Source organism: Capsicum annuum, chromosome 8, assembly GCF_002878395.1.
Source record: "Capsicum annuum cultivar UCD-10X-F1 chromosome 8, UCD10Xv1.1, whole genome shotgun sequence".
Lineage (NCBI taxonomy): Eukaryota > Viridiplantae > Streptophyta > Magnoliopsida > Solanales > Solanaceae > Capsicum > Capsicum annuum.
The window spans coordinates 139,479,885-139,504,914 of NC_061118.1; positions in this window are offsets into that span (position 1 = coordinate 139,479,885).

Here is a 25,030-nt window from a genome sequence, read left to right on the forward strand (position 1 = left end):
CCACAAAGCATACTATCATAAGCATAATTCATATGAAATAGAAATACGGAAGATATAATGAAATTCAAGGAAAACGTATAATCAGACTGTGTCAAATAAAGTTGTGATAATAAAATAACCAAATCTCGTCTATGAAGCTTCTACTGAATACTAACTGTCTAGGTCAGGACAAGGCGCCCCGCTGGACCATAAGCTAAAAGAAGTCAACATATAAATAAATGTCTTTCGAAAGATGGATGGTTCATCGACTCTGTCATATCCCAATGTTCTCCTGATGTGATTGACATGGGACTGTGCCTTAGAACCTACATTATATGTCAATGCAACTGCTACGAAGGACTGTCAATACTCTTAATGTATTGGTATGCAGAACAATCCAAAAATGACTTGTAATTCATATAAAATAATCAAGGTCATTGTGAAATCAACTTATAATATATATATATATATATATATATATATATATATAAACACATGGGCATAATTAAAGAGCTTCAAAATATTTTTGTAAATCACTGATTCTACTCTTCGCTTTAATTTTTAGTTTGATAGTACACCCTACATACATACAATCCCATGGGTTATATGGAATCCGCTATTAGCTCATCGGCCAAGCCCTCAATCCATGTTTGCCGCAAGGATCGGAGTTTCTATAAGAGGTTACGCAAGATCACACTCAATCACTTGCTGCCGTTACTCTTCAGTTTTCTGTTAAGATCTATCCTGCAGAGGTACTCAAATTGGATCAGTGATCAATTTCTAGGTTTTGTCACAAACCTGATTGGTTATTTCCAATTATGTAAATCAATAGTTCAAACCGTACTCAAAGGTAGGACATTTCCCATTTTAATAGGAACTTATGTACCAGAAACAATGGTATCTCAAATTATAGCCCCTCTAGGATGAAAAATATATCTCTTCTCAAAGTAGGGATACTAAACATAGTCCCAATTTGGGATGACATGAATCAAAGTTACACAAGATCACAAAGTAGGGTAATATAATCCCGCGTCGGCATAGTGTTCCAGTGCTGAGTCTTTCAACTCGTGCTTTTTTTGTGTAATTATCTAACTCTCCTTAAGCCTAATTTTTAGCCTCTTACAATAATGGTTCATGTTTATAAACATTCATATATTTCATGTTAACAAAATTTCATAATAGGTATTGTCATAACTGGACTTGCAAGCCATATCATAACAAATCATGTCCACATAACTTTTGAAACACCCAGGTGAAGTCCTTAGAAAATTCTGAGTTTTAAATTCACTTTCATGACTATGACTAACCCTATGAGTCATAGGGTGCATGACGGATCATATGACCATAGTCATAGGTGTGCAGTGAATGGTGCCTGAGTTTCTATCCTGATCACAACTTAGGGTCACAAGTCATAAGGACTCATGATGAGTTAGTATGTCCTAATCATAGCTAGACCATATTATTTCCCAAAACTTTCTGTCTTGAGCATGAGAGAAGCTTACGAGTCTTAAGGTTTGGTATCAATCATATGGTACAATTCATAACTAGACTACTATTAGTGGCCTTGGATTCTCTCTTATCTATGATTAAGTGATACGAGTCGTTGGGTAACCCTACGAGTCATAAGGTCACCTATAGTGACTGAGCGATATTTTTAACCTTTTTAATTAAGGTTATTTTAGATATTTTCCTCTTATTTAAATAATAACCCATGACCTATAAACATATTTAGTACCCTATTTTCATCTATAACACTCATCAGTTACACTCTCTTCTCTCTCAAATCCTCTCCATCCTTAATATTTAGTGTTTCCATAAACTGGGTTAAATAGAGCTTCAAGGGTTGAATTCTCTCCATAATCTTGGGTATTTTAGGCATGTGAATCTACCCTTAAACTCATTTTATCTAATGCATGAATTTACACTGATAATTATGTGGATTTGAATTAAAGGTTTAACTTGGTTGAGGGCTTTGACATGAATGGTTCATGAGTTTATTTCCCTTCTTTTGTTATGCCTTATTCATGCTTTGTTAACTGCTTGGAACTTGAGGGATGCATGGGATTGGTGAATAATCAAAGGGGTTATGTTTTTCCCAATTGTGATGAATTTTCTTTGAATATAGGTTTGAAAATTGTATTCCATTAATGTAAATATGAAATTGCTAATGATACATGGTTTTTTCACATGTTTGGACATGCTCACTTAAACTAATGCATAAGTGTAAGAGGTTAATTAAACCTAAGAGGTCATGAATTTTCCCCGTGTAATGATTAATAGATTATGGCATGATAATGAATTGGAAAATGGGGTTGGTATGACTATACCAAAGGGGTGCCTAAATGCTTAATCTGATCAATAAATTATGAAGGTATGCTAAATATTTTAATTGGGCTTAAAAGCAGTTTATATAGCCAGGCCGTGAAAGTAGAGGCCTTAAGAGACCAACATTAGAAACCGCTCTAGCTCGTGTCGGGGTCTAAATGATTGGGAGGTTTGAGGTCCCCTTTTTAATATTATATGATTGGAAGGTTTGAGTCCCCCATGTTGTATAATTTTGATCTTAAGTAACCTTAGATTTATAGTAGGAGGTTTGAGTCCCCCATTAGGCATGTGACATAGGATTATCCTCTAGTTCGTGCTGCCACATGCACTGGGGCCCTTCTAGCTGGGCGAGAGCTAGGTCAATATATCCCGTAGATGCCTTTATTATGAGGGTTATGATACACAATCCAGGATAAGATTTTAAAGTTCATTATAAGCCTTGTTCCCTACCCAAACATATGATATATGTATGTATATATATATATATATCTCCAACCGCTAATCGTCTTAGAATGTTGTATCCTCATGTAATGCAGGCATCACAAATTCTTTTACATTTTCTGCACAGTGATCTGGGGTTCGTGGATAGTTCGTGAGTTGACTTAAAGTGGTGATATTTCATCCTTTGGAAGACTTCATTTTATGTTTTGGTTTCTTACATCCTAGACTTTGTTTCATACTTGCTCTTTGCTATAGTCAAGGGAATGTCCTGACGCTTTATTGATTTCAGTTTTGTTAAGGGCTTTGGTGGTACTGTAGAGTTGGGTGTTGTGTTGGTAGTTGGTATTGGTTATCGACATCAATTGGTTGGTATTGATATAACTTAGAATCTTTGAACTTATGTTACTTTATCTTGTTATATATTTACAATTCAGCCTTTATTGGGCATTGTGTTTGGTTTGACTATCAGACAAGGGTAGTCTACACTCCTCGGTGAACTTGAGATGACCAGGCATGCCCTAGTTAAAATGGCTACAAAGTTTGTATCAGAGTCTAGGTTCATGGTCAATAGGGTATCCACAAAGACATATTAAGTAGAGTCTCTTATATGGGTGTGTAGCGCGCTACACTTATAAGGAAGAAGCTATGAGTTATTTAGGAAGGTTTTCCTTTCTTATTATCTTGTTTTTGGGCTATAGAGATTATGGTCTTGTATTTCCCTAATTCTCATTTACTCACCTTTCAAATCATGCCTCCAAGAAGATATGATATTTATGGAAACTCTTCAACCTCATTTGAGGACAGTGTGGACAAAGGTCATCCTACTTCTAAGTATAGAACCGATCTAGGGTCACTGCTTCTGATTTCCCTCGAGGAGTCCCACCAGTCTCCACTGATCTTACTTTAGAGGGTGACACTTATGCTCAATTACCTCAAAGAGATACTACCAATTCTAATTTTTATCGCACCATTCATTTTCTTACCCAATTGGTGATATCTCTATTACAATAGTCGGGTCCTACTATTATTATTGTGAGTTCTTCTGAGGCCACTAGAGTTGGGCAGTTTATGATGTTACACCCTTCAACTTTCACTGGTACTAAGGTCGAGGAGATTCCTCAAGAGTTTGTAGATTAAATGGAAAAGATCTTTTGAGGGATGCATGATACATATGTAGAGGGTGTAGAGTTCTTTATTTTTTAGTTGAGGAAATAGCATTCTAGTGGTATAAGAAGTGGGATCATTCTAGGGGCGATGATGCTGAGTTAACTTTGTGGGATGATTTTTTAGGTGCCTTTCTTGATCACTTCTTTCTTCATAATTTAAGAAAGATAAAAGCTAAGAAGTTCATAAATCTAAAGCAAGGAAGGATGATGATAAAATAATATGCCTTGAAATTCCATCAGTTATCACAATATGCAATTGAGTTATTGTATAGCATGAGGGATAGAATAAGGAAATTTGCTTCAGGGTTGTGTCATAATTTGATTCAGCAGAGAATGGTTTCCATTTTGAACAAGGATATGGATATCTCTTGACTTGTGGTGTACATTTAAAAAGTGGAATAGGAAAAGAAAAAGTAATCTTAGATAGGGAAAAGCCAGAATAAGATATTTAGACATTCAGAGCAGGGTGGATTCCAGCAGCAGAGTGGTATACATGGTGGGAAATGGTCTTAGAAGAAGAATTGGGGGAGTCCTAACTCCTATTCGATAGATAGTTCTCATTACCCAAAGTCGTTCGACGATAGATATTTTTTGGAGTCGTGATGGTTCTAGGGAACAGGGTGCCCAATCTCTAGCTAATAGGGCCTAGTCAGCACCATCATATCCTTCATGCAAATCTTATGGTCAGTTGCACTGCAGCCAATGTGAGGAAGCGAGGAATCATGGTTTAGTTATGGTCAGATTAGTCATATGCAGTGATATTTTCTTTCAAGAGTTGTTCTGTGGCCATCAAGATTCCTATTGCTACTTCGTCAATATTTGTGCCAAAGGATACCATTTCTTACTCTGGCCCTAATCGAAACTGTCTCTATGTTGTTACTACATATCAAGAGTCTGAGGCATCTCCTATTGTCATCACTGGTTTATTGAAACTCTTCTCTTGTGATGTATACTACTTTGTTGATCTGAGGTCTAACTCTTTATTATGTGACCCCATTTGTAGTTGTGCATTTTGGTTTCTGTCCTGAGTGTATTTTAGATTTTTTTTCTATTTCTACCCTGCTGGGTGACTCTGTGGTTCCTAGAAGAGTATATAAGGGTTGTGTGGTATTAATTTTTCGCAGGAAAACTTTGATGGATTTGATTTATACATGGTTGATTTTGATGTCATGTTGGGAACAGATTGTTTGCACTCATGCTATGCCTCTTTAGACTATTGGTCCCATATGGTTATTTTCAAATTTCAAAATAAGCTGATATTTAGTGGGTATAGAGTTCCGTAATTCCTAAGGGGAGGTTCATATTATGTCTTGGAGCCTAAAAATTGATTTCCAAGGGGCGTCTTTATCATTTGGTATGGGTTAAATATTCTAACATAGAGTGTCCTTCCTTACAGTCTGTACCTGTGGTTAATAAATTTCCTGAGGTCTTTCTTGAGGATCTTATTGGTGTTCCTCCCGATTGGGAAAAGATTTTTGTATTGATCTTCTTCCAGACACTCATCCTATCTCTATCCCTCTCTATAGGATAGCCTCAACAAAGTTAAAGAAGCTTAAGGAGCGATTGAAAGATCTCCTTAATAAGGGTTTCATTCACCCTAGTGTGTCTCTACGGGTTGCTCCTATTTTTTCGTGCAGAGGAAGAATGGATACCTTCTGATGTGTATTGATTACCACTAGTTAAATAAGGTGGTGGTGAAGAATAAGTACCCTCTTCCTAGGATAAATGACTTGTTTGACCAGCTTCAGCGTGCTAGGTATTTCTCAAAGATTGTTCTCTATTCAAGAGATCATCAACTAAAGATTAGGGAGAAGGATATTCCTAAGATTTCCTTCCATACCCGCTACAATTATTTTTAGTTCTTGGTCATGTATTTTGAGTTGACCAGTGCCTCAGTGGCATTTATGGATCTCATGAATGAGGTATTTTGTCAATTTTTAGATTTGTTCTTCATTGTGTTTATCAATGACATTCTTATTTAATCAAAGAGAGGTGGATCATGCTGGTCACCTTCGTATTATGTTGTAGACACTAAAGGATCAGTGTTTGTATGCTAAGATTTTAAAGTGTGAATTTTGTTTGAGCATTGTTACTTTTTTAGATCATGTTGTATCTAGTAAAGGGATCATAGTGGATCCACAAAAGGTGGTAGTGATTAAGAAGTGGCCCAAACCCATAACTCCAAATGATAGTTAGAGCTTTTGGGGTTTATTTAGGTATTATAGAAGGTTTGTGGAGAGATTTTCTTCAATCGATGCACCATTGATTAGATTGACTCATAAGAAGGTAAAGTTGTTTTAGTCAGATTCTTGTGAGGGTAGTTTCAAAAAGTTGAAAGATAAGTTGACTTCTTCCCCAATTCTGACTCTGCCCGAGGGTACTGATGGTTTCATTATCTATTGTGATGCATCCCATGAGGGACTTTGTTGTGTCTTGAAGTGGGACTTTATTGTGTCTTGATTCAGCATAGTAGAGTTGTGGCATATGCTTCTAGACAGATGAAGGTTCTTTAGAAGAATTATTCGTCTCATGATTTGGAATTGTTAGTGGTAGTATTTTCATTGAATATCTGGCAACATTATTTGTTTAGGGTTCATATTGACATTTATTCATATCGTAGAAGCCTGTAATATATGTTCACTAAGAAGGAGATAAATCTTAGGCAAATGAGGTAGCTTGAGTTGATAGAGGACTATGATATGAGTCTCCACTATCACCTAAGTAAAGCCAATGTCGTTATTGATGCTTTTAACAAGTTGTCCATGCGGATCTTATCCAATATCGATGAGAAGAAGAGGGATTTGGTTAAGGCTAATCTTAGAGCTCATCTCTTAGATTATGAGAATGGTGGTGTATTGGTTCAAGAGGTAGAGAAATTATCTCTTGGTGCTGAGGTTAAAGAAAAGTAGGTGTTGGACCCTATCTCGATGAAAATTAAGGAGGATATAGGTAGGAAAAAAGTGATGGTGTTTGAGATTGGTAGTGATGGTATCTTGAGGTACCAAGGGAGGTTGTGTGTGTCCGATGTTGATGGGTTGCGATGAAGAATTTGGGCCAAAACTCAAGAGTTGCGTTATACGGTTTACCTTGTTCACCAAAGATATATCATGATCTGAAGGAGATATTTTAGTGTAATAACATGAAGAGGGATGTGGCCAATTTTGTGGCTAAGTGCATTGTGTGTCAGCAAGTGAAGTTAGAGCACTTGAGGCCCGGTGGATTATTTCAAGAAATTGATTTGCTTGTGTAGAAATAAGAAATAATTAATATGGATTTTATTATCGATCTTCCACGGTCTCGAAATAAGTTGATTCTATTTGGGTCATCATGGATAGGATGACTAAGTTTTCTCACTTCTTGCTGGTGAGATCTAATTAATCTGTTAAGGATTACGCAAAGTTGTTTAAGCAAGAGGCCGTGAAGTTGCATGGTGCACCTATTTCTATTATCTCTAATCGAGTTACTCAGTTCTCATCATATTTTTAGCTTTTATTTAAGAGAGGTTTGGGGACTAAGGTGAACCTTAGTACCTCTTTCCACCCGCAAGCAGAGGGAAAAGTGGAGAGAACTATTCAGACATTAGAGGATATGCTCAAATCTTGTGTCATTGACTTTAGTGGTAGTTGTTTTGACCACTTTTCACTTATATAAATTGCCTACAATGACATCTAACACTCTAGCATTGATATAGCTCCATTTGAGGCTTTTTATGGTAAGAGATTCCGTTCTTCTATTGGGTGGTTTGATTCATGTGAGGCTAAGTTATTTTATCCTAATTTGGTTCACCAAGCCATGGAAAAGGTGAAGGTGATAGTCAGGATAGGCTTAGGACCACCCAAAGTCGTCCCAAGTCCTACGCGGATGTGGTACAGAGGGATTTACCATTTAATGTTGGTGACTGGGTGTTCTTAAAGTTGTCTCCCATGAAAGGAGTGATGCAGTTTTTGATGAAGGAGAAGCTCAGTCCTTGTTATGTTTGTTCGTATATGGTTTTGAGGAGGGTTGGTAATGTTGCATATGAACTGGAATTGCCTTCTAGCTTGGGCTCTATGAATTCGATCTTCCATGTCTCGATGTTAGGGAAGTGCATTGGTGATCCTTTATTGATTGTTCCTTTGGAAGGTGTGGGCATTTCAAATTCCTTGTCTTATGAGAAAGTTTCGGTGGAGATCTTAGATCAGCAAGTTCATTGATTGCGGACAAAGGATGTGGCTTTGATAAAGATTTTTTGGAGGAAACAAAATTTTGTGGAAGCTACTTTAGAAGTCGAGGAGGACATGAAGTCCAAGTATCTGTTCCTATTCCTTATTTTGAATAATCGTGATTAAGGTGTATGCTAATCTCAGCATCTAGTTTTCTGACTTGTTAAAGAAAATAGTGATTTCTTTGACATCTTTATTTTCTAAGTTTGTTAAGGGTAAGTGTATGTGTGTGTGTGTTTGTATTAAAGTATTCTAATATATGCCTGGGCCCATCAGCCGATAACGAATGATCCTAATAGGGGAGAATGAAACACCCCAGGTGTGGTCCCTGGAAAATTCTGAGTTTTGCACTCACTGTCCTAACAGTGACTCACCCTATGAGTCGTAGGGTGTCATGAAAGGTCATATGACGCTAGTCATAAGGTTTCCAATGAATGGTGTCTAAGTTGTTGTCCTGATCATGATTTGGGTTCACGAGTCATAAAGACTCATGACGAGTCATTATGTACTAATCGTAGCCGTACCAGCTTGTTACCTAAAACATTTTTTCTTAAGTGCGAGAGGAGATTACGAGTTGTAAGGATTGGTTGTGAGTCATATGGTACAACTCGTAATAAGACCAATGTTGATGGCCCTGGATACTATCTTGACTATGACTAAATAATGTGAGTCGTAGGGTGACCCTATGAGTCGTAAGGTCACCCATAGTGACTAGGCGATATTTTTCAGCTTCTTAAATAAGGGTATTTTAGACATTTCCCTTTTATTTAAATAATAACCGATGACCTATAAACATACGTGGGACCCTATTTTCATCCATAATACATATAAAATACACTCTCTTCTATCTATAATCCTCTCCAACATGAATACTTAGGGTTTCTAAGGAGTGGGTCAAGTAGAGCTTCAAAGGTTGAATTCTCTCCACAATCTTGGGTAGTTCAGGCATGTGACTCTACCCTTATACTCGTTTTATCTAATGCATGAATATACATGGTTAATTATGTGGATTTGATTTAAGGGTTTTGACATGGTTAAGGGCTTTGACCAGAATGGTTCTTCAATTTATTTCCCATAGTTTGTTATGAATTATTCATTCTTTGTTAATGGATTTGAACTTGAGGGGTGCATGGGATTGGTGAATAATCAAGGGGGTTATGCTTTTCCCAATTGTGATGAATTTTCTTTGACATATGGTTTTGAAAATTGAGTTCCTTAAACCTAAATATGTAATTAATAATGATAAATGTCTGTCATATGTTTTGACTTGCTCACTTGAACTAATGAATTGGTTTAAGAGGTTAATCAAACCTAAGGGATGATGAATTTTTCCCATGTGATGGTTAATGGATTGTGGCATGATAATGAACTTGAAAGTGGGGTTGGTGGAGAAATAGCAACGGGAAGTCTAAAGCCATAAGCAGTTCAATAAATTGGGAATGTGTGTTAAATATATTAATTAGGCTTAAAATCGGGTTGTGTAGCTGGGCTGTGATAGTGGAGGTCCCAAGGGACTAACATCAAAAACTGCGCTAGCTGGTGCAGGGGTGTAAATGACCGGGAGAGTCGAGTAACCCTTATTAATGTTAATTGATTTGGAGGTTTGAGTCCCCTATGTTGTATAAATTGGTCCTTAAGTCACCTTTGATCTATGCTGGGAGGTTCGAGTCCCCTATCAGGCATGGGACATATGATTATCCTCTGCTTCGTGCAACTACATACACTGGGGCCCTTCCAGCTGGGGTAGAGTTGGTCCCATATTTATCATGGGTTCCTTGATTATGACGGTTATGCTATACAATCCAGGCTAAGACTTTAAAATTTCATGTTAAACCTTGTTTTCTACCCAGACATGTGATTATATGTATATATATACATATCCCTCAGTTACATGCTAGTGCTCAACCGCTAACCATCTTCGAATGTTGTGTCCCTATGTGATGCAGGCACAAAAAATTCATCTAGCTTTCCTGCACAATGATCAGGTGTTCGTGGATAGTTTGTGAGGTTAATTGAAGTGGTGAGCTTCCATCATTCGGAAGAATCCATGTCATGGTTTGGTTTCTTACGTATTATACTTTGTTTCAAACTTATTTTTGGCTATGGTCGGGGGCATGTACCGACGCTCTATTGATTTTGTTTTTTTCTAGAGGCTTTCTGGTTACTATGTACTTGGGTGTTGTATTGGTAGTTGGTATTGGTTACTGGTATCGGTTGGTGGTTATTGATATAACTTAGAAATTTTGATGTTATGTTATTTTTTCTTGTTATATGTTTTGAATTCAACCTCTGTAGGGCATTGTGTTTGGTTTGACTAGGCAACGGGGGTGGTCTCTGGTCCTTGGTGGACTTGAGATGCCCATTACAAGTAGACCCTGGTTTAGGTCGTGATACCTTTATATTCAAAAACATATAAATGACCACCCAAAAGATTTAAATTTCACATGAGAGTTCTTATTTCAAAAGTACAAGAAAACTTATGCAAAACACTCTCCTTTCAAGAATATAACATAGAGTGGCCATCTCTATCAATCACATGCAATTTTTCCATTTAGCAGAAAGAGCATAATTAAGAAAACATCCTCCCATTGGATCATAAAACAATGTCAATCCATAAATGATAGTAAAGCATTTAAACTCAAGGTTTCAATCATCCGTTTTGAATAACCCATAACAAATTCAGACAAGTAGAATTCATCATGAGAGAGGGAATTCCATAAATCAAGATCTTAAAATCAATCCTCAAAAACCATAACGTTCATACACATGAATACACCTCAATTTTATGAAACAATCCATAGTAAATACAAAATTTCATAGTAAGACTGGGATCATAATGCATGCTCTTCAAAAAATTTCAAATCCCAATATATATATATACACACAATAAGGTTTTTTAAGATCGACATACTTATGCCCATAAATTTTAGGATAGGTCTACATGCATTTTTGATGAATAAAATTCGACATATCTTGAATCTAAGCCTTGGAAATATGAGATTTGAAATAAAAACCTAACTTCTTATTCTCTAGAGAGTGAAGAGGAGAATGATTGATGAAAAACTGATATATAATGAGAAAATAGTGTTTAAAGTGTGATTTAAGTCATGGGGGTAGGGTTTGAAGTGAGAAAAAGACCAAAATACCCCTACAGAAATAAAAAAAATTGTAGGGATTGTTTAATTAACGACAAGGTTGACAACCTGTCAATTTGATGACAACTCATCAACCTAGTCATCAGTTTCTAGTTGATTTTGCCATTTACTTGGTAAGGTTGATGACTAGGATTGATGGATTGTCACCTAGTTGACAGCTCATCAACTTAGTCTCACCTTCTGGCAAATAGACACTTTCAAGTAAAATGAGAATAACATTCAATTTCGATATCGAGTTAATGTGAAATTGGATGTGTTGGAAAGAAGACTCAAATATTTTTCATTGGGTTTATAGTAGGCCATCTAAATCATTAAATTCAAGGATTAATAATTGTTGGAATTTGACCCAAGTTGAAACATCCACTAAAACTCAATTGGTAGAAACGTTCTCCACTCTACTTTGAATAGAGAGATTTTTATGACCTCAATTCATCTACAAAGATGTTCCATACTGTAGAATTGATCATCACACTTATATTGTTATGGAATCATTGGGTTCATGTCTATATACATAGGAACAACATTTCAAATTTTAGCCCAAAAATTTAGGGTGCTACATTATATCCCCCTTTGAATCATTCATCCTCAAATGATGGATAGGAATTTATTGAAGCTCTATAAGTATGGGATAAAGGAAGTAACTTTTTTCTCCCTCAACAAAACATACATAGTAATCAAAAGAAAAGAGCTTCATGATATCACCAAGTAAATCATGTAAGCATGAATCATGAGATAACAAGACTTGATATATACATGATCTTTGCATGAGTTCTACTAAACAAGATCATAACAACATAAGGCATGAATTTTTTCCAGGAATCATCGACCTGATTAAGATTGATACCATACATAAAATGAGATTTTTGTAGTACATACAAATTTAATGGAAACATTCTCCACCCCAAATGATACGTCTAATAGCACAGAAATATAGCCATACTTTTCCACTATGCTTTCAGCTATGAATGCCACACTTTACCATTTACATATTATAATTTCACCACGAAATACCTAACTGGAAGAGATTGAGTATAACTACATATTTCTTTTGTGTTAAAGCCCAGTCAGAGTTAAAAGGTGTTAGCATTAAGCTATGGGACCCTATACTCTATACCACTCTATGAATGCTACACTATCTTATCACAATAATCAACAACCTCAAGTTTTAATCATGGAGTACTAGCAATATAGCACAATGGTTTTTGCATCAATTAATCACAACATTCAAGCCTATATTTACTACATCCACATTATGAATCTCAGCACTAAAACCAGCAACTTCAATCGCTATAACAATGATTTTCACCACATCTCCCCTCACTAACTATTTCACCAAACCAAAGTTCATCCCCTTCTTCCCTCATAATCTATAACCTTATCTTAAGCCGTAATCCAAAAATTTTATAATAAATAGAATCTACTCTCTTATCTAATATAGAACTATTCTTCCATGGCCACTACTATCCTAACATAAAGAGGCTAACTGAGGGACTAGAGTACAAGCATCGGGAATGAGAGTGATACTGCCAAACTATGACTTATATTTTTTGTACTAATCAAGGTGGAGCCTTTAATTTAAGAGATGGTACAATAGGTATGAAGTTCTTCATGTAGATACCACCTATATTATAATTAGAGGGTCATTCGGGTGTCAACATAACAAGCATGAGTTCATGGTACTGGGCATAGTGAGAAACATGAGTGCATAAGTCATGGGTCTTATAACTTAAAGCCAAGATTCATATATTCAAAGAAACATTTGAGTATTTCTGTTTGAAGATATTGCTTCTAATTCTAATAACTGAGAATGGTCACGAGTTTGCATAGATAGCATCATTTTAGGCTATGAAATAACATAGAATGAGTTGAAAATATATAGAGAGTATAGTTCCTTAGAACTAAGCATAAATTAAGACATGGATTTATGGATCATGAGCGTCATAACATAGATCTTAAATACTTTAATGCTTGGGTTACTATGGGACATTATTACTTTCAGTCTAGAGGAAGGAACATGGACATAATTTGCATAGAAAACAAAAATCATAGGCATAGGTAAAACATGAATATATAACATTGGTTGAATGCCCTCTAAAATTGAAGTAAGAGGAGTTGCTAGAATAAGAATAAATTTATCATGACTCCTCTCAGAAACTCAACACCATGAGAAAATTCTTGATCTACCTAGATTCATTATCTCCCCCTTAGATCAAAGTCACCATCCTAGGCTTGAGTAAATATCATATCTTTAAATCTATAAGCATAACACTCAAAATAGTGGGGTATCACCATACACATGAATGCCAAACATCCCTCTTAATAACTATAATATGAAGATTCTAAATATCTTCTAGCATATTCCTTCAAGGGATACTAATCCTAATTTCTTTTTCTCCTATGTTCCATAGTCATCATCCTATAGCTCACACTCTCATGAGCATACTAATCCAAACTACTTAACAAGTAACAATCCATTCTCCACTTCTTAGTATATTAGAATTAATCCTCTAATCGCATAACTAACAACTTAACAATATTTGTAAGAGCATGTCAAAGGCTCAAATTATCTATATATATTTTTTATAAGGCCCCACAAAATTCCCTCATACTTTAAGTCATAGGGTGTGTCGAGTGAGGCATGATTCCGGCCCTAAAAGATTGAGAAGTTTCTTCCTAAGTGAGTAACGTGTTAACCATATATAATTTCTCTATTTTTTACTTTTTATCACGTGGAAAATCTGATAATCTTTTCATCGATATAAGATTTGCCAAAATCCGACACTCGAGTAAGAAGTTATGGCTAATTTAAGCCTTAGTCGTAAAACTGCATTATTTAACTGTCTGGCGCATCACGGAGAGGGTTGATTTGGCAATTGTGAGTTTCTAGTGGAATCCAATGATATTGGCACATCATGGAGGAGTTCCAGGTCCCAACCAGTGGGAAAACACGATGCCTCCGCATCATGGAGGCTGCCAATTTCTTAATTATCAAATTCCAGTGAGCCACCAAGATAAGTGGTGCACCGCGGAGGCCAATGAATTGGGTTCTAGATTAATTTTTACAGTTTCATACAAATGTTTAAAAGGGTACTTTGGACTTTTGCCAAGCCTATAAAATCATAGAAACACTAAATCAAAGCCATTTACAAGCATCTTATGAGGTTTTTCTCAAGTTTTCTCTCAACATAAACCCTAAGTATCCAAAACCTCTTCAAAGAACCTCAAGAATACACCATGTATTTCCTAAATTGAGTCAAGATTCAAGGTTCGCAAGTCAAGGACCTCAAGAACCCTCATTCTAGGGCACGAAAAGAGTTTCAAAAATGAGAGTTCATCAAAAGCTTCTAATTCAAGGTATGTGAGGTTTTTTAAAAAGAGTAACCCTTTCACCCTTACACCCAAAAGGCTATTTACATCATGAAATTCTTTAAATATATGAGGTTTTTACATGAATTTGAATTGGGTTTTTCACCCATTATTATTGAATGCATCATATTAATATTTCCCACGAATTAAGAGTCAAATGGCATGATTTCTAAATGTTTTCTTGAGTATTTACATCTGGATATAAATCCCATGATTTTAATCTTTGATAAGCTAATATTTTCATTGTTGAGATATTGAAGCATACGAATATATCGAGATTTTGAGGTAACTTGCTGAAATTCCCAGATTTCCATATGATTTATGAATATATATGTTATATATTATGCTTTTGATAGCTTTAACTTGAGATTTAATTATGGGTTAGTAAGCTCTATTTGAGACTTGTGAAATTATGAACTCTTGTACTATGAGCACCCCTGTTTTGAGTATTTTGAGATGATTGAGAAATGAATTGACCTAATGATCCTTGAGCTTTGAAATCCACTTCACTATATGAGATTATCGATTTGATTATTGGGTTCATGGTGAACCATGTGATTATTCTAAAAGTAGATTTTTTTATGAGATGAGCGCAGATAATCTAAAGGGAGTAGTATTTAGCATCGAATGGGTAAGTTACTATGGTTTCTTACCCTAAAACTATGTGCCACCGTAGGTTGGGACTGAGGTCAAGTTTATGATGATTATGACTTAGCCCGAGGCTGAGTTTCATTTAGTGATCACTAGACCTAGGTTATACTCCCTGGCAAGAGTATGACGCTCCTCCCTAACATGGGCTCTCTTCCTTAGGAGGATAAAATGTTGGAATTCATGTAGCTTGCATGGTTTATGTCGGTTATGAGAACCTTTCTTGAAATTTAGACTTCGAGATCAAATACCTATTTTTCCTTCCCTATAAGCTATTTTCCTAACTGGTTGAATTGCAAAGATGTTTCCCCAACTAAAGTATTTTCTTGATGTAAGTTATTTCCTAAATGAAAGCATCTGCCCTTGTTATAGTACTTTTATAAAGTCTTGAGGTAAGTTGTTTCAATAAACTAGAATGACTTTCCATTTGAGATGGAGTGATTTCCCTAAAGCTTAGATGAGATATTTTCCTAAAGTGAATAAAATGCCTTCAAGTATGTTTTCAAGTTATATGATTCTGAATTCCAAGTATATGAGTTCTAAATAGTTATGAAATATTGAGAATTAAAGAAGTTTTACTCTCTATGAGACATGCATGAGTTGAAAGTATTGTTTAAAGTCCCTTAGCCTTTAGGTATTGAGAATAAGAGAAGATTTTGAATTTTGAGATTAAACAATGATGACTCACGAGATATGTGTTACTTGCTCCATTCTACATGACTTATGAGCTTTATATTTTATACTTGTTCAAGCCATGTGAGTCGTCTTATAATGCATACATGATTTGATTAAAGAAGATTGTTACTATTTTATTCATATGCATTCACCCCCGCATACTCAGTACATTCCAAGTACTGATCCACATATTTGTTTATGTGTTACATTGTGTCATAATGTAGGTTCAGGTGCTTAGTCCCAGCCTCGCCCATGACTCTTCGAGTACCTTGCCAGCATTTTCTACAGTGGTAAGTCCTCATGATTCGAGGACTTATCTTCAGATATTTACTGTACTTGAGAGACTATATTTTATCTTTAGTTCCTTTCAAGTAAGTTGGGTACCTTTTCTAATAGCTCTCTAGATTTTTATTTGAATAGGCTTGTCAGACTAGTGTCAGACTTGTGATGTGTCAAGGGTTCGATATTATGGTTTTGTTGAGATTTCTCTATATTGTGGTCTTATGGACCGAGCATCTTTTCCATATTTCTTTTCATGTGATATGACTATGCTAGTGTTGAGTCCACTCTTATCTTGAATTGAGTGTCTTTGGTAGAAACTAGCTCTAAGGGTTAGCTTGGGGCAACTCGTAGCCTTAGGCACCGTGTGACGTCCCAGGAGATGATTTTGGGTTGTTACAAACTTGATATCCGAGCCTAAGGTTTCTAAGGAGTCCTTGGGAGTCTTACAAGCCATGATAATTAGAATCTTGATCATCGGTGTGTAGCACACCACACCTATGAGTAAGAGGCTATGAGACATTTTAGGAAAAGTTTATTTCTTCTTTCAGATTCTATCATGCCTATAGTTGTCCCTCTTATCTAATGATCCGTGCTCTTTCATTTTTAGAAAATTCCTCCTCGAAGAGAGAATGTCTATGGAAAAAATTATGAGCAACCCCTACCTATTGATCCTTTGAATAAGATGGTGTCCCATGCTGAGTTTAAGGCGGCCTTTCAGTCATTAGCCTAAGTGGTCCCCACAAATGTTTGGGCCAATAGTCAGGCCCCAATTTCTAACCAGCAAGGTGGTGATGTAGCCGCGTCTAGGATTCATGACTTTATGAGGATGAACCCGTTTGAGTTCTATGGGTCAAAGATAGATGAGGACCTACACTTGTACTTGGAGGAGGTGAGGAAGATCACAGATATGATGTATGTTTCAGAAGAAGAAAGTGATGAGTTGGCATCCTACTGACTGAAGGACATTGCTTATGATTGGGTTGTGTCGTAGAAGAAGGGTATAGGTGAGATGCTGCTCCTATGATTTGGCAAGTTTTCCAAGATACCTTCTTGGATTAGTTCTTTCCAATTAAGATGAGGGAGGCAAAGATTGAGGAGTTCATGAACTTGAGATAGACCTCCATGACTGTTAAGGAGTACTGTTTGAAGTTTAATCAGTTGGCCAAGTATGCTCCTGATTTGATATCTGATACCCAGGCTAGTATGAGTAAGTTTGTGACCAGTGTTTTTAAGATGGTACTGAAGGAGTGTAGGGCTGTGATTTTGCATAAGGATATGGATCTGGCTAGGTTGATGATGTATGCCCAACATATAGAGGCGGATAAGCTTAGAGAAAGAGATAGAATGAGGGGTAGCAAGAGGGCAAGATCTGATCAGCATGAGTTTAACCAGCCTAGGTTCTATGGAGGGAACTGACCCCAGTTTCAGAGATGACCATTTATTCTAGTTCTTTCTTCAGCTAATGCTCCCTTGCCTAGAGGTAGTTCGGAGTAAGGGAGCAGGTCTTTTATGTTTGGGTCACAGAACAGTGCTGGTAATAGGCCCCGTTATCCTTCTTGTGCTAAATATGGTAGGAATCAGCTTGGGGAGTGTTTCGGAGATGTGAGGGGTTGTTTTGGTTGTGGCAAGCAGGGCCACAGACTTAGAGATTGTTCCCATGCTAGATAGGGAAATAGAGATGCCCGACCTCAGGAACAGGCTACTAGTGCACCGGCTCTAGTACTCTGTCCCGCCCCTGCATAGGGCACTTCTTCTAGCACCGCTGGCAGCCAGCACCAGAATAGGTTCTATGCTTTGCCACCCCATCGAGAGTAGGAGGACTCTCCTAATATTGTTACTGGTATGCTCCGTGTCTTTTGTCTTGATGTTTATGTGTTGTTGGACCTCGGGTCAAATCTCTATTATGTGACCCCACTTGTGGTGGTGAATTTTGAAATGAGTTCTGAAATGATTCCTGAGCCTTTCCTAGTTTCTACACCAGTCAGAGAGTCAGTTGTTCTGAAACAAGTGTATAGAAATTGCCCTATTACTATGCTTCAAATAGTCATACTTGCAGATTTGATAGAGTTAGACATGATAGATTTTGACCTTATTCTGGTTATGGATTGACTTCATTCTTGTTATGTATCTATAGATTGTTGTACCTATGTGGTCAAGTTTCAGTTTACTGATGAACCAGTGTTTGAGTGGTCCGGGAGTTTGGTATCTCCCAAGAGTCATTTTATCTCCTATATCAATGCCAGAAAGCTTATATCTAAAGGTTGCATCTACCACCTAATTAGTGTCAAGGACACTAAGTCCGAGACTCTAACTACCCATTCGGTTGATGTTGTTAATGAGTTCCCCGATGTCTTTTCAGAAGATCTCTCAAGGGTACCTCCCGATAGAGAGATAGAGTTTGAAATTGACCTTCTTCCAGAAACTCATCCTATTTCTATTCTGCCATATAGTATGGCACTTGCCGAGCTTAAGAAGTTGAAGGAGTAAGTCAAAGATCTCTTAGACAAATGTTTCATTAGACCCAGCATTTCTCCTTGGGGCACACCTGTTTTGTTCGTGCGATAGAAAGACAGATCTTTGCGTATGTGCATTGACTACCGTCAACTGAACAAGGTCACTGTCAAAAATAAGTATCCTCTTTCGAGAATTGATGACCTATTTGATTAGTTGCAAGGTGTAAGTTATTTTTCCAAGATAGACCTTAGATTCGGCTATCATCAACTTAAAGCGACGGAATCTGATATTCCAAAGATAGCCTTCTGAACCTATTATGGTTACTTTGAGTTTCTAGTCATGTCTTTTGGGCTAACCAATGCCCCAGAACATTTCATGGACCTCATGAATCGAGTGTTCAACTAGTGCCTAGACACGTTCATCATTGTCTTTATAGATGACATCCCTGTGTACTCCCATGATGAGAATGACCATGCAGCTCATCTTAGAATTATCTTGCAAGATCTTAGAGATCACTTATTGTTTGCTAAATTCAGTAGGTGTGAATTTTGGCTAAGGTTTGTAGCCTTCCTGGGTCATGTTGTTTCAGTCGAGGGTATTAGAGTTGATCCCCAAATGACAAAAGCTATGAGAAACTGGCCTAGACCCATCTCTCTATCTGATATTAGGAGCTTCTTGGGTCTAGCGGACTATTACAATCATTTTTTTTAGGGTTTCTCTTCCATTGTGTCTCCTATGACCCAGTTGACCCAAAAGAAGGTTAAATTCCAGTGGTTTGATTCCTATGAGAGAAATTTTCAGGAGTTGAAGACTAGACTCACTTCAGCGCCTGTGTTGACTTTGCCTGATGGTTTTTTTTTGTATTGTGATGCCTCTAAAGTTGGTTTGGGTTGTGTGTTGATGCAAAGGGGTAAGGTTATAGCCTATGCCTCTAGACAGTTGAAGCCGTATGAAAAGAACTACCCAACCCATGATCTTGAGTTAGCTGTTGTGGTTTTTGCTTTAAAAATTTTGAGACACTATCTTTATGGTGTCCGTGTTGATGTGTTTACTGATCATAAAAGACTGCAGTATGTGTTTCCCCAAAAGAAGTTGAATCTTAGGTAGAGAAGGTGGTTAGAGTTGTTGAAAGATTATGATATGAGTGTGTTGTATCACCCGGGCAAGACCAATGTGGTGGCAGATGCTCTTGCAGATTGTCCATGGGTAGTGTTGCGCATATTGAGGAAGGTAAGAGAGAGTCAGCTGGTGATGTTCATTTTCTGGCTAGGTTGGGTGTTAGATTTCTTGATTCAGTAGAGGGGAGTACGTTGGTGCAGAGTAGTTCCGAATCTTCTTTAGTTTAGGAAGTGAAGAAGAAGAAGGATAGGGATCCTAGTTTGGTCAAATTAAAGGAGTTAGTTAAGGACCAAAGGGTCGAGGTTTTCTCCGAAGGGGGAGATAGTGTGTTAAGGGTGCATGGTAGGTTGTGTGTTCCGTGTATTGATGATTTGAGGTTGAGGATTATGGGTGAAGCGTATGGCACGTGTTATTCCATTCATCCTGGTACTACTCGCAACTTGCAAGAAATCTATTTGGTGGAATGGCATGAACAAGGACATCGTTGAGTTTGTAGCAAAGTGTGGGACGTGTCAACAGGTTAAGGTGGAGCACCAAAGACCGGGTTGTGTGATGCAAGAGTTTAGTATACCCACTTGGAAGTGAGAGATAGTGAATATGGGCTTCGGGATCGGGTTGCCACTTTTTCATCGTCATCATGATTCTAATTGGGTTGTCGTGGATAGGTTAACTAAGTTGGCACATTTCTTTCCCATGCATACATCTTATACGACTAAGGATTATGCTAGATTATATGTTTGGGAGTTGGTCAGACTACATGGAGTTCCATTGTCTATCATTTCGGATAGGGGTACTCAATTTACTTCTCAGTTTTGGAGGGCATTTCAGTAGGGTCTTGGCACCCAAATTCTTTCTAGTTCAGCTTTTCACCCTTAGATAGATGGTTTGGCTGAGAGGACCATTTAAACCATAGAGGATATTTTGAGGGCGTGCGCTCTTGATTTCAAAGGAAGTTGGGATGAGCATTTTCTATTGATAGAGTTCGCCTATAACAATAGTTTCCATGCTAGCATTAAGATGGCACCATTTGAGAATTTGTATGGTATGAGGTATAGATCACTCATAGGTTGGTTTGAAGTGGTTGAAGCTGTCTCGTGTGGGCCTAATGCAGTATTCAAAGCTATGGAGAAAGTTAAGTTGATTAGAGGAAGGTTAAAGACCGCTCAGAGTCGTCAAAATTCTTACGCAGATGTGGGGAGGAGAGATATTGAGTTTAAGGTAGGTGATTTGGTGTTATTGAAGATTTCACCCATGAAAAGGGTGAAAAGGTTTGGTAGGAAGGGAAAGCTTAGTCTCCGTTATGTTGGCCCATATAGAGACTTGAGCAATGTTGGTAAAGTGGCATATGAGGTTGAGTTGCCCTCGGAGTTATCCGTCGTTCATCCTATCTTTCATGTCTCCATGCTCAAAAAGCATATTGGTGATTCCTTGTGGTTGATCCTTCAGAGAGTATTGATATTCAGGATAGCCTTTCCTTCGATAAGATTCCCCTGGATATCCTAGAGTATGTATAAAACTATTGAACAATCTAGAGTATGAAAGAATGGAAAAAAAACTTTTAAATGTCTGGTAGCCTCCTGATTATGCATGTGGTGCACAACACACTCATAAGAAAGACTCTACTAGACACAGCTTCGTAGACACCTTGGGACCATGAAACTATTCTTATACAAAGATTGTCGTAACTGAATTGGAGGACCTAGCTGCAAAGGGTATCCTAGACCATGATAGCCCGAGAGACACCTTATCATACTATCATAAGCATAATTCACATGAAATAGAAATATGAAAGATATAATGAAATTCAACAAAAAGGTATATCAGACTAGTTCAAATAAAGTTGTGACAGTACAATGACAAAATCTCATCTACGAAGCCTCCACTGAATACAAACTGCCCAGGCAGGGATAAGGCCATCGCCTGGACATAAGATGAAAAAAGATAACAAATGAATAAATGTCTTGCGAAAGATGGATGGCTCACCAACTATGTCATATCCCAATGTTCTACTGATGTGATGAACCATCGGACTATGCCTCAAAACCTACATTATGAGACAATGCAACCTCTACGAAGGATGGTCAATACTTTGAATATATTAGCATGCAGAATAGCCAAAATATAACTTGTAAATCATATAAAATAATCGAGATCATTTGGAAATAAATTTTGCATAATATATATATATATATATAATTAATGAGCTTCAGAGTATTCGTCTAAATCATGGATTCAACTCTTTACCTTAATTTTGATCTAGATAGTACACCCTATATACATACAATCCCACAGGTTATATGGAATCCGCCATTAACTCATCAGCCAAGACCTCAATCCATGTTTGCAGCAAGGATTAGATTTTTTGTAAAGAGGTACATATGATCACAAAATTGGGTACCAAAATCCCCAATCAAGTCAATATGCTATTGTATCTCACAAGATCACAAAGCAGGGCTCCTAACCGTAGTCCTAATTTCGGATAACATAAATCAAAGATATAGAATATCACAAAGAAGGATACAATAATCTCGTGTCAGGGAAACACAGTTTCCAGCGATGAGTCTTTCAACTTGTGCTTTCTTCGGGTGACTATCTAACTTACTTTTAGCCCAATTTTTAGACTCATATAATCATGGTTCATTCTAATAAAAATTCACATATTTCATGTTAAGGGTAATCCATAATAGGTGTCTTCATACCTAGACTCGAAAGCCATATCATATCAAATCATGTCCATAGTCCTTTATATTCAAAAACATGTAAATGACCATCCAAAATATTTACATATCACATGATAGTTCTTATTTCAAATTCATATTAAAACCTATGCAAAACACTCTCTTTTCAAGATATTAACATAGAGTGGTCATCTCTTTAATCAATCACATGTAATTCTTCCATTTAGTACCAAGAGCATTTTATAAAACAAGAAAACACCCTCTTATTGGATCATAAAATAATGTCAATCCATAAATGGAAGTAAAGCATTGAAACTCAAGCTTTTAGTCATCTATTTGAACAACCCATAACAAATTTAGACAAGTAGAATTCATCGTGATACAGGAAATTTAATAAATAAAGCTCTTAAATCGATCCTCTAAAACCATGACATTTTTACACATGAACACACCTCTTGTTCATGGAAAAACCATAGTAAATAATAACTTTCATAATAAAATAAAATTCATAATGAATGCTCTTCAAATAATTTCAAAACCCTGAATATATACATATATTATAAGGATTATTAAAATCAACATACTTAGTCACATAAATTTAAGGATAGTACTATATACCTTTTGGATGAACACAATTTGAGATATCTTGACCTAAGCCTTGGAAATATGAGTTTTGAAAGAAACCCTAACTTCTTACCCTCTGGAGAGTTGAGAGGAGAATGGGCAATGAGAAACTGATATCTAATATGAAAATAACATTTAAAGTGTGATTTAAGTTATGGGGGTAGGGCTAGAGGTGAGAAAATATCAAAATACTCCTTAAGAAATGAAAAAAATCACAGGGATTCTTTAGTTGATGACCCATCAATTTGGTGACAACTCATCAACCTAGTCATCAATTTCTAGCTGATTTTTCCATTTACTGGGCATGATTGATGACTTGGATTGATGGCTCGTCATCTAGTTGATGACTCTAAAACTTAGTCTTCACCTATTTGAAAACTATCAATGTAAAATAAGCATAACTTTCTACTTCACTATCAAATTAAAAAGAAATAGGATGTGTTAGAAAGAAAACTTGAATATGTTTCATTTGATCTAGAGTAGGCCACATAACTTAATATACCAATAAGAAATAGTCTTTGAAAGTTTACCCAAGTAGAAATATCCGCTAAAAATAAATAGGTGGAAAAAATTCTCAACTCTACTTTGAATTAGGAGATTTTTAGGATTTCAATTCATCTCACAAGATGTTCCCACACTATTGAATTGATCATCATGCTTATATTTACAAGGAATCATTAGGTTCGGGTCTATATACATTGGAATGAAATTTTGAATTCTAGCTTAAAATGCCCGTGTTACACATATATAGTAGATTTTGAACCCCATCTACTAGTTCATATATATAGTTCTAAGCCCCCCAAATGAAAATCATGTCTCCACTGCAGCAAACCCTCTTAAAATTATCATATCTTCAAGATTAATAGTAGTTTCACCCCATAGAAACACAAAAGAGTTAGTCTCACAATACCACCACACCATATTTCTGCCAACCCAAAAAATCAAATCCTTCATGAAGATATGATATTTTAGGAGGGAGCACTATTTTGGGTAGCCATGTTTTGTTCCTTGTCAAATCTTGTGGGTTGGGAGAGACTGAAGATAATCTTAAAAAGGAATGAAAGGGTCTTATTGGATTGTTGGATAATAATCATAATAGGTGATTAAATTTTTCCATTAATAGTTGAAGTAGTTTTGAACATAATGCTTTTCTTTCACTTTGATTATCAAGATTTGTCTTTCCATGTAAAATAGGTGCACATGTTTTACTTATCGCTGTTAATTTTGCGAGAGGTAATCATCTAGCCCTTGCTCCTGCTGTTCTTGCTAGTATATATAGGGAATTGGGCATGTTAAAACAAATTGTTCCTGTTCCTATTGTTCTTGCTAGCATATATATAGGGAATTAGCCGTGGTAAAACAAACTATGTTAAGGACCTTATCAAATGAGACAAGCAGTAGTAGAAATAAATATCAAATTCTAGAACTTTGGGCACCACAGCTTATTGATCAGGTTGGGCTTAGGAGAGGATAGAGAAGGTCGGAGCCATAAGATGGTTAGTGGGGTGAGAAGAGGATGATGGCACAATGTGAAACAATCAGGTGTGATTAGCGTGACGACTATTATAGAATCGTTGATAGGGACATTTTAATGGTGGCCATATGACTTGGATGTGTATGGTTGGTTAGTTCTGAAGTTTTACAGAGAAAAAGAAGAGTGTTTGAATGACCAAATCATGGTCATCAATTGTGATACATCATTATGTGGATTAGACTAACCTTCCACCAAAATGTAAGAGCTTTACCATATATATTCCTCTTTTCATCTTTATTTTGGTTCAAGTACCATTTCACTTTTAAAATTTAAGTTTTTGGTATTGACCGAGTAAATATCTTTACACAGTTTTCATATCACCAATACAAAAACAACAAGATAAGTGAATTTATAAAGGAAAATAAGTTACCAAGTCTCTTTC